Raw genomic sequence first — 20,633 nt, 5'->3', positions numbered from 1 at the left:
TTTATATAGCACTGTATTGCTCGTATCTGTCATTTTTAAGCACTGTAAATTATAGATGTTAAATGTACTTAATTTATGATACTCAACTTACCGACCTAAAGAAGATAAAAGGCTTAAAGGGTCATTGTGGCGGGCAGGTTGCCAGGCAACCATCGGGTTGGAGGAGGCAGTACCACCCATTCCACTGACGGTGGACCACCCTCCCACATCTAAGGATCACTGCGTGCCTGACTAGGCTCTTTGTGCCTTCAGTGCTCTCACTGGTATGTCAGATATACTGAAGACAAAAATATACCCTGAGTGACACCATGTTTGTTTGGCCCACTCTGCACGTCTGGGCCACTGTTTGTTAGCTTGCATTTCAAAGCAGCGCAGGGAAAATTAGTCCTGACTATACCATTTTCAACTGGGGAGTCTTTTGATGGAGTATTGACCCAGAGGTGTCCCCAACACTAAATGATGTGAATGAGCCATGAGTTTCACTTAGTAGGGGGTCAGGAGGGCAGCCAAACTCTAAATGGGGCCCTTAGTCTGCTCTACCATGAGAGCATTAGGAAAGCACAGGCAGCCTTTTTTGAAGGAAATATACCAAAGTCTTCTAACTCCTCTAAGGAGCTTTTTAAAATCGTCAAATAACTTACCACTGTAGACTGATGAATAAACAGCCCCCAATATTCCAAACAAAGATGCAATGGGTTGGCCACATTTTTTAAGAGCAAAGTGGAAAACATCTACAATTCCCTCTACCCTAACTCTATCACGACCTCAGGTGCTACACAAGGCCCCCATAGCACTCTAAAGGCCCCTAGAAAGAGTGAACACACGAGACCACTCCATCCCGCCGCACTGGTCCTCCTGTCCTTCCCGATGATGAAGAGAGATCAGGTATCCTCCTTATTACAGAACATCAAGTCAGGCTCCTCGCTAGACCCGGTCCCACCCTATATCCTCGCCCAAGGTGGGAAAGCCGTCCTCAGACAAATATTTAATTTAATTAATATCTCCTTTGAAAATGGTAAGGTCCCCATAGAGTGGAAACACGCCATCATTAAACCTCTGCTAAAAAAAACACAATTGGACCCTGCAGATATAGCCAACTAACGCCTTATATCGCTACTGCCGATCTTAGGCAAGATGGCAGAAAAACACGTTAACAGCACGATTTCTATTTTCTTTATAAATCACAACATCATACACCAGACTCAGATGGAGTTCAGACCAAAACATAGCACAGAGTCAGCCCTGCTGGAGGTCACTGAAAAACTCAAATCCATCCTTGACCAAGGGAGAACTGCAGCCGTGGTACCTTTGGATTTGAGCGCAGCATTTGATATGGTAGACCACACAGTGCTAATTCAAAGATTGGAGAATATCAGAATTAGAGGAACAGTTAACCAATGGGTTGCGTCATTCCTGAGTGACAGAAAATTCCAATGTATGGAGGCCGGATTTAAGTCAGACCCCCTCTCAGCATCTTGGGGAGTCCCTAAGGGATTCTCCCTGAGTACAACACTTTTTAACATTTATCTCAGCCCCTTGGCACATATAACACAGGAATTTGGCCTCTCCATAGTGTCATATGCTGATGACACGTAACAAGTGTTCTCAATTTCATATTCTCTCAACTCGGACCACAGACAACTCGTCTCTTGCCTGTAAAAAATCGGATCTTGGATGACGGACTGTAGCCTCAAACTGAATGGGGACAAAAAAAACGAATGATTTTGGGCAACAACTTTAATCCTCGCGCGGAGATCTCCTGGCCCACCAATTGGGGACCGTCTCCTCCCCCTAAAACAGCCATAACAAACGTACGTATGTGGCTGGACCGGAACTTGACGATGGAGGTCCAGGACAAAAAATTATCAGGCTCCTGCTTTGGGATACTATGCTTGATTAGAAAAATAATATCCCTACTCCAAGAGGATTCTAGGAAGACTATAGTCCAAGCCTTAGTGGTATCAAGACTGGACTATGGCAACTCCCTCTTTCTTGGCTCTCCTAAATATGTCACAAATAGACTACATGTCACACAGAATGCAGCGGCCCGACTGCTGGTGAACATACCCAGACACCACTCAGTTAGATCAGCACTGAGAGAACTGCATTGACTTCCGGTTCAAGCCAGAATCAAATTCAAGTCTTTAAGTCTGGCTCACCGAGCCATGTATGGGAGAGGCACCGTCCTGATCCAAAAGTTGGTCTCTCACTACTCTCACTGTCGAAAACTCAGGTCAAGTTCAAAATTCATGATGATTGCGACCACTTTCAAGAGAGCCAGATGAGGTGGAAGGTCCTTCACCCATCTGGTACCAACACTCTGGAACAATCTGGACCCAGAGCTCCGACTTACTGAAAACGAAGTATCCTTCAAAAAAAGACTGAAAACATGGCTTTTCCCCTAAACCCAAGTGCTAACAGCTTCCATCCTGTATCACCTCAGCGCTGAGATGCCCATGGGTAGTCATGCACTTTATAAATCCCCTAAACCTAAACCTTGTCGGAATTCTAACTCATCACCTCTGGTCCATTGCATTGTCAGCCAGGTTTGAGCCATCCTGCTGCCATATGAAACAATGGAAGGAAAATAAGCAATGGGAATCACAGTTTACACAGAGGTTCTTGTAGTAGGAACACATCTCCAAAAACGTACTCAGTCCTCTTTTGGGATTTTCAGCGGGAGCCAGACCTCAAGTGATGGTTCACACATTCTGACAGCGCTTGGGTCTGTTCAGAAATTTTACCTTCTCACTTAGTTTTTTAGATGGATTAAATATCAGCCTAGTGACTGTTAAATACGTCTGCAGATGGACAACCCATACCTTTATGGATTTGGGTCCAGTGGCTAACATTACACTGGACGTTTTTTGCAAACCTGGACTTTCCCCCAAGATGGTAGAGGCACCTTTTATTTTGGGGACAATTTGCATTATTTTGGTGTTTGCAGTCTTTTGGCCCTCTGATGATTCTGAACAAAAGTTAACGTTTTTTTTCAAGTGGTAAAGCAAATTCATGATCCACATTATAATTATTATTGATTATGTATACAGTGCATAAAACATCTTAGTGCTCCAAACATCATTCCTAGCATCGCTAAAACAGATCACGTCGCAACAGAAACATTAGTGCATTCCATAAAGCTAAAGTGATAATTATAAGGCTTTTCATAAGCCTAGAGACTGTGTATGTTGCACAGTTGGATTAGCAATTCATTTCACAATTTTGGACCCAGGTATCTGAGAGAGTTCCCTCCACAAGCAGCACCCCAATCAAGAGTACATAGATCAACAAGTAAGAATCACAACACAAGTTCAGCTCAGTGGAGTACTTAGTGAATCTAGGCTTGATGCAATAATTGCATAGCAGATTGCATGGTCTGTGCCATGGCAGATTGTGTGCCATTAGAAGGCTACTTTGAAAAGAAGCCACTGCATTACAGGCAACCAGTGTAGCATTTGCCTTCCTTGTTGTCGTGCCCTGGACAAGGGCACTAGGACCCAAGGCAAAGGGCAGAGGCCAAGGGACACTGGACACCACATCCGGTGCATTAATTTAATTTAATTTAATAACGATTTGTAAAGCGCCTGGTGACCCAAGGGCATCCCCGCGCTGTAGGGTTTGTAATCCAGTTGAGGGAGAGGAAGGGAGGAGAGACGTTTAATTAGGGAATAGGTGTGTTTTCAACTTTTTGCGGAATACCAGATAGTTGGGTTCAAGTCTGAGGGAGCGAGGGAGGGTGTTCCATCCAGTGGCTCCTTGAACAGAGAAGCGTCGTCCTCCTGTGCGTGTCTTTTTGTATCTGGGGATGTTGACCAGGTGCTCATTCTCAGATCGTAGGGATCTGGGTGCTTTGTAGGGAGTGATCATGCTGCTGAGGATCGCGGGACCAGATCCGTTGATCAGCTTGTGTGTCGTGCACATGGCTTTGAAATGTACTCTTTGGCGCACAGGGAGCCAGTGCAGAGCCTTGAGGGCAGGTCTGGCGGACACTCTAGGGGGGAGGTTGGTGAGCAGACGTGCTGCAGTGTTTTGTGTTCGTTGCAGTTTCGTCAGGGTGGCCTCAGGGGCTCCCAGGTAGACCATGTTACTGTAGTCCAGGCGAGACAGTACTAGTCCCTGGATAAGCAATTTCCTGGAAGCAGGTGGCAGTAGGGGGAGAATCTTGCGGGTCGTGCGCATGAGCCCGAAACAGGTGCCCGAGGTTTTGGCTGCTTGCGTCTTCATGGAAAGCTCTGGTTCGAGCCATACGCCGAGGGTCTTTATTTCACGCTTCGGGTGAGGGATTTCTCCGAACACGTCGGGCCAGAGTGCTGGAGGGATGGTCGTCCATTGTTTCCCCATGAGCATCACTTCCGTCTTTGACCCATTTAATTTTAATGATGAGTCACTCATCCAGCTGTGGATTTCTATGAGGCAGTTGGTCAGGTTCTCTGGGTGGTCGACTAGTTGGGATAGGGAGACGACCAGTTGAGTGTCATCAGCGTAGCTTACCATTTTTATGTCAAATGGTGTCACCACGTCCTCAAGGGGGGCCATATATGCATTAAAAAGCGTCGGGCTCAGGGAAGAACCCTGAGGGACCCCGCTTGTAAGGGGGAGGGTGGACGAGTGGTGATTGTCGTCCCATACCTGGAACGTGCGCCCAGTGAGGAAGGATTCGATCCAGCTGAGTGCTGTTCCGGTGAGCCCTGCTGCCGCGAGTCGGTGTAGAAGGATACAGTGGTTGACTGTGTCGAAGGCTGCGCTGAGGTCCAGAAGGATCACTGCCACTGACCCTCCTGAATCCAGGATGCGCCTTGCCTCCTCGATGACGGCAAGAAGGGCGGTGTCTGTGCCATGACCCGGGCGGAATCCAGTCTGGGATTGCCGTAGTACGTTGTTAGTCTCAAAGAACTGAGATAATTGTTCGTTGACCAATTTCTCGGCTACCTTACTGATTCCGGGGAGTAGTGATATTGGTCGATAGTTTGACATGTCCGCTGGATCAAGCTGGGGTTTTTTTTAAAAGTGCCTTCACCACCGCACTTTTCCAGCTGTCAGGGACAGATCCCTGGGCAAGCGAGCTGTTGATGAGCTCCATGACCGTGGGAACGATGACAGGGGCCACGGTTTTGAGGAATCTGATGGGTGCCGGGTCCAGAGGAGATCCGCTTTTCATTTTAGTCAGGGTTCGTTCTACTTCTGTGCAGGTTACTGGCCGGAATGACGCAAGTATGGGGCATAAGCTGCTTTCGGTGTGGCAGAGGGACGCAAGGCTGGCCAAGTGGCTTGGGGGGCCGGGCAGTGGGAGGGAAGCCAGGATGCGGGAAATTTTGTCGTTGAAATATGAGGCTAGCTCATTACTTCGGTCGACCCGGGGGGTGATGGAGGTAGGGGTGTTGGGTACTTTGAGCAGCTCCTTTACAATTAAGAAGGATTCCCTGGCAGAGTTGGAGGATTCTTGTATCCGCGCGTCATAGTGGGAAGCTTTGGCTTGCCTGATGGCCTCTTTATAGAGTCTGACTGTGTTATGGTATGCTTCCTTGTTGGCATGTTGCCAGTCTTTTCTCCAAAGCCGTTCAGCTTTTTTGCAGTTTTTGCGAAGTAGTCGGAGGTCCGAGGTGTACCACGGGGCAGAACCGGGTTTACCGTTTTTGTCCTCCCTAGTTCTAAGTGGGAGCACTGTGTTCAGGGAGGTGGTGATCCACTCTCTGAATTTTTTGTCGGCGACAGCCGGGTCTTCAGCGTATGCAGGGGTGGTCGTTTTTAGGATCCTGGCCCATTCTTCAGTGGGGAGTCTGGACCAGGTCCTGTCCCTGATGTAGGTAGGCGGTTTTTGTGGTTTCCTAAATGTTCCTGGTAGTCGGATGGAGACTAGGAAGTGATCTGTCCACGGAAGGGGGAGGGCATCGTGCACTTGTATCGAAGGGGAGCTGGTGAACACTGGGTCTAGTAGGTGACCCTTGATGTGGGTCGCTCCGGAGTTAAGGAGGCGGATGTCAAGTGCTGCCAGATCAGATATCAGGTCGGTGGCTACCGGATCTGCAGAGTCATCGAGATGAATGTTCAGGTCACCTACTATCATGAAGTTTGATAGGGAGTGGTCCTGGGTTGTTACAGTGTCCAGGAGGGAACTGGCGAAAAGGCCTGAAGGGCCTGGGGGGCGGTACACAAGGAGTCCTGTCAGTGAGTTGGTCGGGTCTAGTTTAATAGTAAACTGGAGGCTTTCAGAGTCTGGGATCTGCGCATCACTGGTTTTACAGTGAAGATAGTCCCGGTAAATAATGGCGACACCACCACCTCTGCCTAAGGGGCGGGGTAAGGACTGGATAAGGAAGCCCGGTGGGGTTGCTAGTGCCATATCTGATTGCGAATGTGGGGAGAGCCAGGTTTCCGTGAGGAGGAGGATGTCAATCTCCCGGTCCTCTATAAGATGGTTAATCTGTATCGCATGTTTAGGGAGCGAGCGACAGTTTAGTGATGCGAGTTTGAGGGAGGCAGGTTTGTGTGGTTTTATGGGAAGTTTGAGCTGGACTGGCTTGCAAAGGGAGCAATGAATGAAAGGTCCATTTAAATCATGGATATATTGACAGGAGGAGGCTGGGGGTCTGAGACTTAGTAGCTCTCGGCGTGTGTAGCTTACCTTTGGGTCAGCTGTGTTGGGCAGGGGTTCAGGCCCTGGGCCCGGTCGTGCGCGGACGGGCGCAGACGGGCTTGCCTTAGGCGCTCCCGCTGCGCTCGTCCGCTGCGCTGGTATGGGCGGCACATTTGAAGTGAATATTATGGGCGTGGCCTCGCAGTGGGCGTGGCTCGCCTTGTGACCGCGCTGGCGGTGTGGGCGTTTTCACCTGTGTCAGCGGTGGTCTCGCTGTATCAGGGGGGTCTGGGAGGGCTGCCTTAGCGCGTGAGAGGCCGGCGCTTCAGTGCAGGTGAGCTTCGTTTCTTTTTAAAAACAAATCAAGTGACAATTTTAAAACAATTAGCAGTCCTCCGGCTTCCGCCTCAGAGGATACAATCAAGTGGAATCGTTGCGCTGCTATCAGCGTTTAAGTACTGGTCTAGGTGGGCGTGGCCTCGCAGTGGGCGTGGCTCGCCTTGTGACCGCGCTGGCGGTGTGGGCGTTTTCACCTGTGTCAGCGGTGGTCTCGCTGTATCAGGGGGGTCTGGGAGGGCTGCCTTAGCGCGTGAGAGGCCGGCGCTTCAGTGCAGGTGAGCTTCGTTTCTTTTTAAAAACAAATCAAGTGACAATTTTAAAACAATTAGCAGTCCTCCGGCTTCCGCCTCAGAGGATACAATCAAGTGGAATCATTGCGCTGCTATCAGCGTTTAAGTACTGGTCTAGGTGGGCGTGGCCTCGCAGTGGGCGTGGCTCGCCTTGTGACCGCGCTGGCGGGGTGGGCGTTTTCACCTGTGTCAGCGGTGGTCTCGCTGTATCAGGGGGGTCTGGGAGGGCTGCCTTAGCGCGTGAGAGGCCGGCGCTTCAGTGCAGGTGAGCTTCGTTTCTTTTTAAAAACAAATCAAGTGACAATTTTAAAACAATTAGCAGTCCTCCGGCTTCCGCCTCAGAGGATACAATCAAGTGGAATCGTTGCGCTGCTATCAGTGTTTAAGTACTGGTCTAGGTGGGCGTGGCCTCGCAGTGGGCGTGGCTCGCCTTGTGACCGCGCTGGCGGTGTGGGTGTTTTCACCTGTGTCAGCGGTGGTCTCGCTGTATCAGGGGGGTCTGGGAGGGCTGCCTTAGCGCATGAGAGGCCGGCGCTTCAGTGCAGGTGAGCTTCGTTTCTTTTTAAAAACAAATCAAGTGACAATTTTAAAACAATTAGCAGTCCTCCGGCTTCCGCCTCAGAGGATACAATCAAGTGCGTTGGAGGGGCTACCAGGGGACTGGGCAGTCAAAGGAGGACCTCGGGCAGGAGGTCGCAATACAATGCAGCTGTAATAATATGATTGAATAAAGACTTGCCTGAGATCACTATCGTGTCCAGCGTATCTGTGGGCAGGGAGAACACGACAACTGGCGACGAAGGTTGTGTGATCGGAGGACCAAAATCGAAGAAAAGAAGAGCTGCTGTTCGTCGCGGGAAAGACGACGACAAAATCGAGACCAGGAGCCCACCCTGTCTCGTGGATAGAGGAGGAAGTGGCATGGGAGCCCACCCCAACCGCCATCGAAGGAAACAGCACCGTCTGCATTGCCCGGTAAGCAGACCAAAAGCGAGTGAAAGAGCGCGCGCTCTAAAATAAAGAAAACGCGAGATATCGCAAGAAGAGAGGTGGCCATTTTAGAATCAGGCGGCCAGGACCAATCACAGCGCGAGAAACGCAGCAGCCATTTTGAAACCAGGCAGAGCGCTGATTGGATGGGAAGTCTCGCGAGACCACTGGCGGCCATCTTTAAGTCAGGCGAATTAGCCAATAACAAGAGAGATCAGCGTGGCGGCCATTTTGAAGCCAGGCAAACGCGAGGAAAGGCTGAAAAGTGCCGATTTGGGCAGCAAAGAATGGAAAAAAGCACAGGCAAAGGCAACAAAAGCACAGCAAAGAAGCTAAAAGAAAAGAAATAAGAAAAGAGGCCATAAGAAAAGGAAATAAAGGAAAATAACAAAAGGGCACAAGAAAGACGAGGTGGCAGACCCGAAGCCAGAAAGACAAAGTGAACTATACAGACGACCACTAGCATTCAACTTGTCTGAGCCGCAAGTAGGAATTAGATGGGAAAAGTGGATCAGACTCTTCGAGAGATACATGGAAGCGACAGATGTATTAGACACAAAACGACTAGGACTGTTCCTGAATTTAGATGGGGATGTGTTAGACCTGTCTGCTTTTGAGGGTCCCCTCACAATTATGATGTATTTTGTCCCCTTTGGCCTCTGAGAGTTATTATTCTTTTTTTTATGCCCATCCGGATTTTTGGTTGTCAGCATTGACTGGGGGGCTAGGTGTTCCTTGAGTAGAACGTTTCGCATTCCCTTTTTGGGCCTAGTTACCTCAGGAATGTCACATCTCTAAGGAATATAAAATGGTGGACGGCAACTGACAAAAACTGCCACCTCAGGGAGGATGAGCCATAGCAATATATGTAGAACGTTCTGGAACCTGCCAGCACCTTCTTAAGGTCCAGGTCCAGCCTATAAATAGCCAAGTCCAGGGCGGCCATTTTGTAGTACACACTGACCAGAGAAGCGACAAGTGACCAGTGCGGAGAGAGGCGACCTATTGAGGAGGATTGTGCACTGGTAGGGGAGAGATCGACCTGTGGGCCGGCTGCTTCCTGCATAGATGTGCCCCTCTTGGGATGACCAAACTCCACTGAGTCTATTACTAGAACCAAACCTCCGGAATCGCTAACGAGTCCACAAAGCTACTGGCGACTCGGGTGGCAGAACCACCATGGCATTGGCGAAGTGATTTGCCGCCAGTGAATCCAAGCATCCCCCCCCTCTCTAGTGGCGGAAGGAGAGAGAATAAGGGACTGGAAGTGAAGCCTTAGCATTCGTCGCGCGTGAAGCGTGGTGTACTCACTGAGGAGAGAAGTGTCGGAGTCTTCCGGAATTCCTTAGGTGAAGAGACGCCCCTCGCCTGTGAAGTTCCCGGAAGCGGCAGCAGTGGTAGTGGAGCCCAGCGGTCCCGTGTAATCATCCGGGAAGATCCTGTGGTGACGTCGGAGGAGGCCGGATGAAGAAGGAGGAGTAGGCGGGCCAGCGCGGAAGGAGGCCGGGCAGAGGAGGAGCTACCACGGATGACGGCGGAGTGAGAGAGCTCGAAGGGAGCTGGTGTGCGGACCTCCTAGGCACTGAGGAAACGAACGTCTGTCTTCCCTCAGGCCGGTGCAGGGCCAAGTCAACCGACCCTCAACGAAGCGTCATCGTCACCGGGAACAGAGCTGCAGATTGGGTTTGACCCACCAACAGAAGAACTCACACCGTCCTAAAGTAAGCCGGGATATTCGGGGAGAGGGCGGAGGTCAATCCACTTGCAACTGAACTCAGGAGGGTGACGAACTGGGGCTGCGTCGACATTCAACCCGGAACCCTGATATAATTAACCCCTAAAATGCCTACTGAATACAGGAGAAACTTGAATTGAGGGCAGTGTGAACTCAGTAGTTAGAAATAAACCTTGTAGTGCGAGTATCATAGGGGGCTAAATGAGAGGTCAGAGTTCACTGGTGGAGTGAATAGTACGGGTTCTAGAGTGATTACAGGTTTGCCCAGACAGAACGTATAAAAGAGAAAGAATTTATATGCTACCGAGGAAATGTTTTAATCTGCCTGTTCTTTCCTAGTGGTGCAACTGTTCAAGCTATTGACATAAGGGTGTTGAATGTCAGTGCTCGTGAAACCTATGTGACCCTGCCAGCCCAGGGGTAATGTATAAACCTGTAAAGTAACAGCAACAGTCTTATGTTTACTTTCTTGGAATTGTATTGAACTGCTAGTTGTAAAGGAGGGTAGGATAGATTAACTTCCTGGAACCTTTCCTATTGTGGAAGTAGTGTGACCCAAAAAGCATTGGGAATTGTAATGAAATGTAATAAGTGATATAAACTGCATTAATTTGAAAGGTGATGTACTAATGTAACAAAAGAACTATCAAACCAAAGAGAACAGAGTCTATTTTTATAAAGTACGAACCTTATTTTCCTAACAAGGTGTAGTGTCGTTTTTGGAATGGATGGGCGCTGAGTTCCTGAGAGGTTTTACGCAAGCTTCACACATTAAGCCTTTGGAATCAGGCTATCCACGTGTTGGCTAGGAAACCCCTAGGTCTAACATATTGGTGTTTTCAGCGGTGGGATACTACTTGTGCTTGCGTATACCTTGCAGTAACTCAGGGTGCACCATAGGCCTACACCTGGAGTTTTCTCCAAGCGGTCTCCCAAATTTATATTTTGATTATCCAAATTTACTCCTGGTGGTGGGTGGAGGTTGTCCTCAAATTATACTTCTTAGTTCTCTCCTGAGTGCCCATTTGATACCATATTTGAAAAATGGAATTGAACCTTGAAGAGATAGAGACCTACACTGTGGCCCAACTTAAAGAGTGGTGTCAACGACAGGGGGTGTTCTTCAAGAAGGGTGCCAAGAAAAGCGAGTTACAGACGAGCTTGAGGGCATGGGTGGAAGCTCATACAGAGGAGGAACGGGACACAGAAGAGAGTGATAGAGACACTGTCCTTGGGACAGGGCTGCTGTAGCAAACTGAAGGGGGGAATCTGCTGACAGGTCCCAGGACACTTTCAAGGGAGGTCAGCAGTGTCTCAGTGAGGAGCTTTACTGAAGCCGAGCTGGAAGACAGGAGGGAAGAGAGGAGACTGAAATTGGAGTTAACTAGATTAAAAATGAAGAGGGAGGACAGAAGGTTGGCCCACGAACTAACAATAAAGGAGCTAGACCTTAAAGCCTTAACATTAAGGTCCCCAATCCTAACAATGGTGGCAGCGAAAACAAAGAGATCACCAGAGAACCCAGACCCTACTTACCCAAGGATGTCATTGCTAGCTACACCCAAGGTGATGATATTGCCAAGTGGCTAGCCGCCTATGAGGTCTCCTTAAGGGCCCATGGGATCTTGGAAACCCACTGGGGGGTGGGCTGTATAAGTACATGCCACCTGCTGGCAGGGATACCTTGTTGGCCCTGGAGCGGGATGAGCAAACCCACTACCCTACAATGAAAGTGGCGCTGGTGAAAAAGTTTGGACTAACCCCGGAAAAATACAGTCAAAAATTTAGGGGAAGTCACAAATTAAGCACACAGAATCGGGTGGATTTCTAGGATTACGCGAAGAAAGCCTTGGAGGGTTGGGTGAAAGGCAGGGAGGTAGGGGATTATGAAGGTTTATATGACCTCATACTCAAGGAACACCTACTCGAGAAATGCTTTCCCAAGCTGGGACAACACCTGGTGGACAGCAAGCTGACCAGCCCCAGGAAGCTTGCTGAGGAGGCGGACATCTGGGCTAGTACCCGGGTGTCCTCGAAGGGGACTGGAGGGGATTCCCATAAGTCTGGACAGGGCGCCCCCCAGAAGAAAGAGGGGGGAGATAACAAGAGGGAGTTCTCAAAAGGTCCACAAAATACTTCTTAAGGAAGGGGCAGAGGATTCATCCCTAATGCTAACCCACCCCGCAACCCTAATCCTGGCCAAAGCCAGCAGCCAAGGGTTGACCATTGCTTCGAGTGTGGTGGTGTGGGACACTATAAAGGAGACGTGAGATGCCCAAAAAGACCACCCCCTCCCACTGGAGGAAAAGCCCCGGGAATAACTAGTATAGTGCTCGGGGAGGAGATGCCTTTGGATAAGGGAGGGGAGCGGGCGGGTGTCACTTTAGTGTCCCTGGGAGATAAGGAGATGGTGCCAAAGACCCAATTGCCCTCAAATACTACTAAGTATGAGCAGTGGGTCACCATCAATGGCCATAGAGGGGAGGCTCTGAGAGACACAGGAGCCAGTATGACTATGGTGAGGAGTCATCTGGTGTCTCCAGAGCAGGTCATCCCAAATGTACTCCATCCCGCTGTGATGGCTGACAGCAGATTGGGCCACTATCCCGTGGCCGAGGTCCCCTTTGAGTGGGGAGGGGTTGCAGGTTCACTTCGAGTTGCCGTAAGCCCTGCCGTGCCTGTTGATTGACTGTTAGGAAATGACATGGAGCATAATGCTTGGAGGGAGGTGGAATACCGTACTCATTCTGAGATGCTGGGTACACCTGACTGGGCCAGTGTCAGCACAAGGTCCACGACTACCGAGAGGGGGAGTTCGCTTACGCTGGAGCCTGGAACAATGGCCCAGCCCGCTGCCAGAGAAGAGAAGGACAGTAGGCAGGAGGAACCTTCCTCAGCATCTCTACCTCGTGAGATAGATAGGCCACCTGGGGAGGTGGATCTGGAGTCCACGGAGGAGAATGTTACTTCACTGGAGAACCTACCCATCCCTGCTGAGTGGCATGTGGAGGGAGGTCCTTCCAGGGAGGAATTCTGCAAAGCTCAGAAGGAGTGTCCTACTCTGGAGGGGCTGCGGCAACAGGCCAAAGCCCAGGCAGCAGGGAACGTTGTAGGGAACTACCAGATTTACTGGGAGGATGGACTCCTCTACAGTGAGGCCAAGGCACCCGGACATGGTTCATCCAGGGCCTTGGTGGTCCCTCAATGTTTTAGAGCCTTTCTTCTAGAACTGGCTCATGAGATACCCTTGGCAGGACACCTAGGTCAGGACAAGACCTTTGCCCGGCTTGTCCCCCACTTTTACTGGCCTCGGATGAGAGTGGCGTCTGATACCTACTGTCGGACGTGTGTGTCTTGCCAAGCCAGTGGGAAAACAGGGGTGAAGCTGAAAGCTCCCCTGGAACCACTACCGGTCGTTAGCACCCCCTTTGAAAGGGTGGGCATCGATATTGTATGGCAATTGGATCCACCAACTTCGGCTGGTCACAGGTTCATCCTGGTTCTAGTGGATCATGCCACACGGTACCCAGAGGCAATTCCTCTGAGGACCATTACTGCACCTGCAGTGGCAAGGGCCCTGATGGGGATCTTCACCCGAGTGGGTTTCCCCAAGGAGGTTGTGTCCGACAGGGGAAACAACTTCCTATCAGCTTACATGCGGGCTATGTGGAAGGAGTGTGGTGTCACCTACCGGTTTACCACTCCTTATCACCCACAGACCAATGGTCTTGTGGAAAGGTTTAATAAAACCTTGAAAGGCATGATAAGAAGTCTGCCTGAGAGCCTGCGGAGGAAATGGGACGTCCTCCTACCCTGTCTCTTGTTTTCCTACAGGGAAGTGCCACAGAAGGGAGTGGGCTTCAGCCCCTTCGAACTTCTGTATGGGCACCCTGTACGGGGTCCTCTCAGCCTGGTGAAGGACGGATGGGAAAAGACTCCCAGGAAGCTTCCCCAGGACGTGGTGAGCTACATGATGGCCTTCCGGAGCCATATGGCCAAGTTGTGGAAGCAAGCTTCTGACAACTTGGAAGCCAGCCAAGCAGTAATGAAGGAGTGGTATGACCACAATGCTCACCCAGTGGAACTGGAGCCTGGACAAAAAGTGTGGGTGATGGAACCTGGAGAGCTAAATGCCCTCCGGGATCGTTGGACAGGCCCCTTTGAGGTATTGGAGAAAAAGGGTAAGGCCACTTACTTGGTGGACCTTAAGACCCCGAGACAGTCCCACCGGGTGCTTCATGCCAATCGCCTCAAACCACACCATGAGAGGCCCGAGGTCATCTTGATGATGGTGACCGATGGAGCAGAGGAAGAGGAAAGCGAGCCTCTCCCTGATCTTTTCTCGTCTCAAGAAAAGGATGGGTCGGTGGAGGGAGTGATTCTCTCACCATCCCTGACTCCTGAACAGCAGAGAGATTGCCGCCAGATCCTGGAGCAATTTTCCTCACTGTTCTCCCTTGTCCCGGGAAGAACCCACCTGTGTACCCATGATGTGGACACAGGAGACAGCCCACCTATGAAGTCTAAGATCTACCGGCTGTCAGACAAGGTGAAGGCCAGCATCCATGGTGAAGTTGCTAAGATCGAACCTTCTAGTAGCCCTTGGTCCAGCCCGGTGGTTTTGGTACAAAAAGCTGCCCCGCCGGGCGCCACACCCGAATTGAGATTCTGTGTGGATTACCGAGGACTAAATTCAGTAACAAAGACTGATGCTCATCCGATCCCAAGGGCGGATGAACTCATTGATCGGCTAGGAGCTGCCCAATACTTGAGTACCTTTGACCTTACTTCAGGGTACTGGCAGATTTCCCTTACTGATGGAGCAAAGGAAAGGTCAGCCTTCTCCACGCCTCAGGGACACTACCAGTTCTGCGTGATGCCCTTTGGGCTAAAGAACGCCCCTGCCACTTTTCAGCGGTTGGTGAACCAGGTCCTCTCTGGAATGGAAGTTTTTTCTGCTGCTTATCTGGATGACATTGCTGTCTTCATTAGTAGCTGGGAGGATCATTTGCAACACTTGCAAGCTGTTCTCCAGGCCCTGCAACAGGCTGGCTTGACAATCAAGGTCAGCAAGTGTCAGATCGGGCAGGGGTCGGTGGTGTACCTAGGCCACTTGGTGGGCAGAGGGACGGTGCAGCCCCTCCAGGCAAAGATCGAGGCTATCATGGCCTGGGAGCCCCCCAAGACTCAAACTGAGGTCCGAGCCTTCCTGGGCCTCACTGGATACTACCGTCGCTTCGTGAAGGGGTATGGCACCATTGTGGCACCCCTCGCTGAACTTACCTCAAAGAAACAACCCCGACGGGTAGTCTGGACGGAGGCTTGCCAGCGAGCCTTCGTGACTTTAAAACAAGCATTGTGTACTGCTCCAATATTCAGGGCCCCTGATTTTTCAAGAGAGTTCATTGTCCAAATAGATGCATCAGACCATGGCATTGAGGCAGTGTTATCGCAACTAAATGATGAGGGCTTGGATCAACCCGTGGTCTTCCTGTCCAGGAGACTACTCCCCAGGGAACAGAGGTGGAGTACTATAGAGCGGGAAGCCTTTGCGGTGGTTTGGGCTCTGAAGAAGTTGTGTCCATACCTGTTTGGCTCGCACTTCCTGGTTCAGACCGACCATCGGCCCCTTCGTTGGCTGATGCAAATGAAGGGGGAGAATCCCAAGTTGTTGAGGTGGTCCATCTCCCTACAGGGAATGGACTTCCGGGTGGAACATCGGCCTGGAGAGAACCACGCCAATGCAGACGGTCTCTCTAGGTATTTCCGCCTTAGTGATGAGAACTCCCAAGGGATTGGGTAGTTCTCCCCACATTCAGCTGGGGGGGACGCGTGTTAGACCTGTCTGCTTTTGAGGGTCCCCTCACAATTATGATTTATTTTGTCCCCTTTGGCCTCTGAGATTTATTATTCTTTTTTTATGCCCACCCAGATTTTTGGTTGTCAGCATTGACTGGGGGACTAGGTGTTCCTTGAGTAGAACGTTTCGCATTCCCTTTTTGGGCCTAGTTACCTCAGGAATGTCACATCTCTAAGGAATCTAAAATGGTGGACGGCAACTGACAAAAACTGCCACCTCAGGGAGGCTGAGCCATAGCAATATATGTAGAACGTTCTGGAACCTGCCAGCACCTTCTTAAGGTCCAGGTCCAGCCTATAAATAGCCAAGTCCAGGGTGGCCATTTTGTAGTACACACTGACCAGAGAAGCGACAAGTGACCAGTGCGGAGAGAGGCGACCTATTGAGGAGGATTGTGCACTGGTAGGGGAGAGATCGGCCTGTGGGCCGGCTGCTTCCTGCATAGATGTGCCCCCTCTTGGGATGACCAAACCCCACTGAGTCTATTACTAGAACCAAACCTCCGGAATCGCTAACGAGTCCACGAAGCTACTGGTGACTCGGGTGGCAGAACCACTGTGGCATTGGCGAAGTGATTTGCCGCCAGTGAATCCAAGCATCCCCCCTTCTCTAGTGGCGGAAGGAGAGAGAATAAGGGACTGGAAGTGAAGCCTTAGCATTCGTCGCGCGTGAAGCGTGGTGTACTCACTGAGGAGAGAAGTGTCGGAGTCTTCCGGAATTCCTTCGGTGAAGAGATGCCCCTCGCCTGTGAAGTTCCCGGAAGCGGCAGCAGTGGTAGTGGAGCCCAGCGGTCCCGTGTAATCATCCGGGGAGATCCTGTGGTGACGTCGGAGGAGGCCGGAAGAAGGAGGAAGAGTAGGCGGGCCAGCGCGGAAGGAGGCCGGGCAGAGGAGGAGCTATCACGGATGACGGCGGAGTGAGAGAGCTCGAAGGGAGCTGGTGTGCGGACCTCCTAGGCACTGAGGAAACGAACGTCTGTCTTCCCTCAGGCCGGTGCAGGGCCAAGTCAACCGACCCTCAACGAAGCGTCATCGTCACCGGGAACAGAGCTGCAGATTGGGTTTGACCCACCAACAGAAGAACTCACACCGTCCTAAAGTAAGCCGGGATATTCGGGGAGAGGGCGGAGGTCAATCCACTTGCAACTGAACTCGGGAGGGTGACGAACTGGGGCTGCGTGGACATTCAACCCGGAACCCTGATATAATTAACCCCTGAAATGCCTACTGAATAGAGGAGAAACTTGAAGTGAGGGCAGTGTGAACTCAGTAGTTGGAAATAAACCTTGTAGTGCGAGTATCATAGGGGGCTAAATGAGAGGTCAGAGTTCACTGGTGGAGTGAATAGTACGGGTTCTAGAGTGGTTACAGAGTTGCCCAGACAGAACGTATAAAAGAGAAAGAATTTATATGTTTTAATCTGCCTGTTCTTTCCTAGTGGTGCAACTGTTCAAGCTATTGACATAAGGGTGTTGAAATTCAGTGCTCGTGAAACCTATGTGACCCTGCCAGCCCAGGGGTACTGTATAAACCTGTAAAGTAACAGCAACAGTCTTATATTTACTCTCTTGGAATTGTATTGAACTGCTAGTTGTAAAAGAGGGTAGGATAGATTAACTCCCTGGAACCTTTCCTATTGTGGAAGTAGGGTGACCCGAAAAGCATTGGGAAATGTAATGAAATGTAATAAGTGATATAAACTGCATTAATTTGAAAGGTGATGTACTAATGTAACAAAAGAACTATCAAACCAAAGAGAACAGAGTCTATTTTTATAAAGTACGAACCTTATTTTCCTAACAAGGTGTAGTGTTGTTTTTGGAATGGATGGGCGCTGAGTTCCTGAGAGGTTTTACGCAAGCTTCACACATTAAGCCTTCGGAATTAGTCTTCCCCTCTGTGCCAGGCTATCCACGTGTTGGCTAGGAAACCCCTAGGTCTAACAGGATGACATTGAAGACCTTTTAGTGACATTGCCAAGCAAGGAAACTGCCACCTATGACAAATTAAAAAAGTGCCTAACAGCGAAATTTGACCCGCAGAGAAATGTCGATTTTGAACGATACACCTAGGCAATCGCGTTTCAACAGCTCGATGAGACGCTAGATGACTTTGCGACAAGACTAAGAAAGCTAGTGACTCACTGTGAATTTGATAAATTCGACAACGAACAAGCAATAAGGCTGCGCATCATTGAGGGCTGCCGCGACACGGAGTTCCGTGCAAGGATCCTGAAAGAACAAACATCATTAGAGAACATCCTGTCACTAGCAAGAACGGAGGCAAGAGCAACAGCACACGCAAAGGAAATGGAGCGAGGAAAAGAGAAGCGAGTGGAACAGGCACACCGCATAACCAACAACAATCGCGCTGGAGGTTGGAGAAAAGACAGAAATGAACAGGCAGCAAAGAATCAACCTGAGGGAACCTGCTACAGATGTGTGCTCGAATTTCCACATCGAGGCCCATGTCCAGAGTTTGGCCAGACATGCAGAAAATGCAACCGGAGGAATCACTATGCCAGTGTATGTCAAGGAGTGCAGTTCAGGAACGACAGGGGAAGGACAGGAAGAGCACGAATGTCGACAACTAGGCATGTCAGACATGTCGAAACAGGAACAAGAAGCTCATCACTAGATTCCGGTGAAGAAGAGGAGGAAGAAAAGACTGAACGACTATATCTTATGTCGGATTTTATCACCGAAAATACTGATGAAGATGACAAAGAAGAAAGAATATGCCTGATAGACAAAAGCAAAATGAAGAAGCCAGATCCGTAACCATAAGAGTAGGACCACACAAAACAAAGTTTGTCCTGGACAGCGGTGCAACATGTAACATCATGTGTGTATCGGAGTATAAAAAGATGAAGACAAAGCCGACATTGAGAGCGTCCAGAGTTGAAGTATTCACGTGGGGATCACGGAAACCAGTGACAAATATGGGGAAATTTAAAGAAGAACTGACGTACAAAGACCAAAAGATCAAAGAAGACATTTACATGCTGAAGGGAGACATCCCAGCGCCATGCTTAATGAGCAACATCACGGCTCAGATAATGGGTCTCATGGCAATGACATACAACATGTCAGAGAAAAGGAGCATCCTGAAGGAATACCCCAAGCTGTTACAAGGACTAGGGAAACTAAAAGGGCGGCAAATAACGCTGCACATTGACGAAACAGTCAGGCCAATAGCGCAACATCATTGGAGAGTACCGATACATCTGCAGCCACAAGTATAGGAAGAACTGGAAGCACTCCTCAGGCAAGACATGATAGAGCCAGCAGAAGGACCAACACCATGGGTGTCACCAATCGTGGCTGTACCAAAGAAAGACACAACTAAGATAAGAATATTTGTCGACATGAGGATACCGAACAAGGCAATTGAACGCGAATGACATCCCGGACCACACCTCGATGATATGATCAGCTGCCTAACAGGCACAAGATTTTCAAAACTAGATCTATGTAAGGAATATCACCAGCTAGAACTAGATCCTCAGTCACGATACATCACGACGTTTTCCACACACCTAGGTCTCTTCAGGTATAAACGGTTGAGTTTTGGAATATCGTCCGCAGCGGAGATTTTTCAGGAGACGATAAGACAGATAATAAGACCAGTGGAAAACAGTCTCAGCTACAGTGATGACATTCTAGTTTTTGGAAAATCAGACGAGGAACATGGCAAAGCACTAAGAGATGTGTGCTCGCACCTAGAAAAGGCAGGTCTGACACTAAATGAGGACATATGTGAGCTGGAGAGGGACAAACAGCTATTCTTTGGCCACATTGTCTCAAAAAAAGGAATGCGGCTAGACCGAAACAAAGTCAGGACACTGGAAAAGGCAAATGAACCGAGAGACGTGGCAGAAGTAAGGTCATTCCTCGGACTTGCAAGCTACTGTGCAAGATACATCCAAGATTTTGCGACTGTAAGCGCACCACTGAGGGAGCTGACAAAACAAGGAAAAAGCTCAGCATGGAATGAAGACTGCAGCAAAGCCTTCCAAGAAATTAGACATGCTGTGACGGCAGTGGATCACCTGGCATATTTAAACCCGAGGCTATGCACTGAACTGACATTAGATGGGAGCCCAGTGGGGCTAGGAGCAATATTAGCACAACATCAACCAGGAAAAGATTCCCCAAGACAAGTGGTGGCATATGGAAGCAAAAGCCTATCGGACGTAGAAAAATGATACTCTCAGCCGGAAAAAGAAAGCTTGGCGGTGGTATGGGCGTGTTAACACTACCACATGTTTATCTACGGAAAGCCATTCACAATCATAACGGATCACCAAGCACTGATAACGATATATGGAAACCCAAATGCAAATGCAAGGATAGAAAGGTGGGGGATAAGACTGATGGACTACAACTTCAAGATAATACACAGGCCCGGGAAGGAACACAATCCCGCATACTATGTTTCAAGGCACCCACTGCCACAAGCATCCCAAATGACAACTCTGGCGGAAGAATATCTGAATTTTGCACTCAAACACAACACACAGGCAACCATAACGATGAAAGAGCTAGATCAAGAAACAAAACAAGACATCACCATGCAAATAATAATGAGAGTGACCAAGCAGCAAAGGTGGAGGCACGTAAGCAGCAACAGCAACTGGGAAAAAGGAGTACTGAAGGAAGAGCTGTTCAGTGAGGTACTATCAGAAAGTGAGAATGGAATAGTGATGAGAGGCACCCGAATAGTAATGCCCAGAACACTAAGAAGAAGGACAGTAGAACTAGCAAATGAATCAAATCGAGGAATTGTAGCAACAAAAGAAAAATGCTGTGAGAAAAAGTATGGTTTCCGCGACTAGATAACATGG

The sequence above is a fragment of the Lissotriton vulgaris genome, chromosome 6, assembly GCF_964263255.1.
Source record: "Lissotriton vulgaris chromosome 6, aLisVul1.2, whole genome shotgun sequence".
NCBI lineage: Eukaryota > Metazoa > Chordata > Amphibia > Caudata > Salamandridae > Lissotriton > Lissotriton vulgaris.
This window is presented reverse-complemented; position numbering follows the sequence as displayed.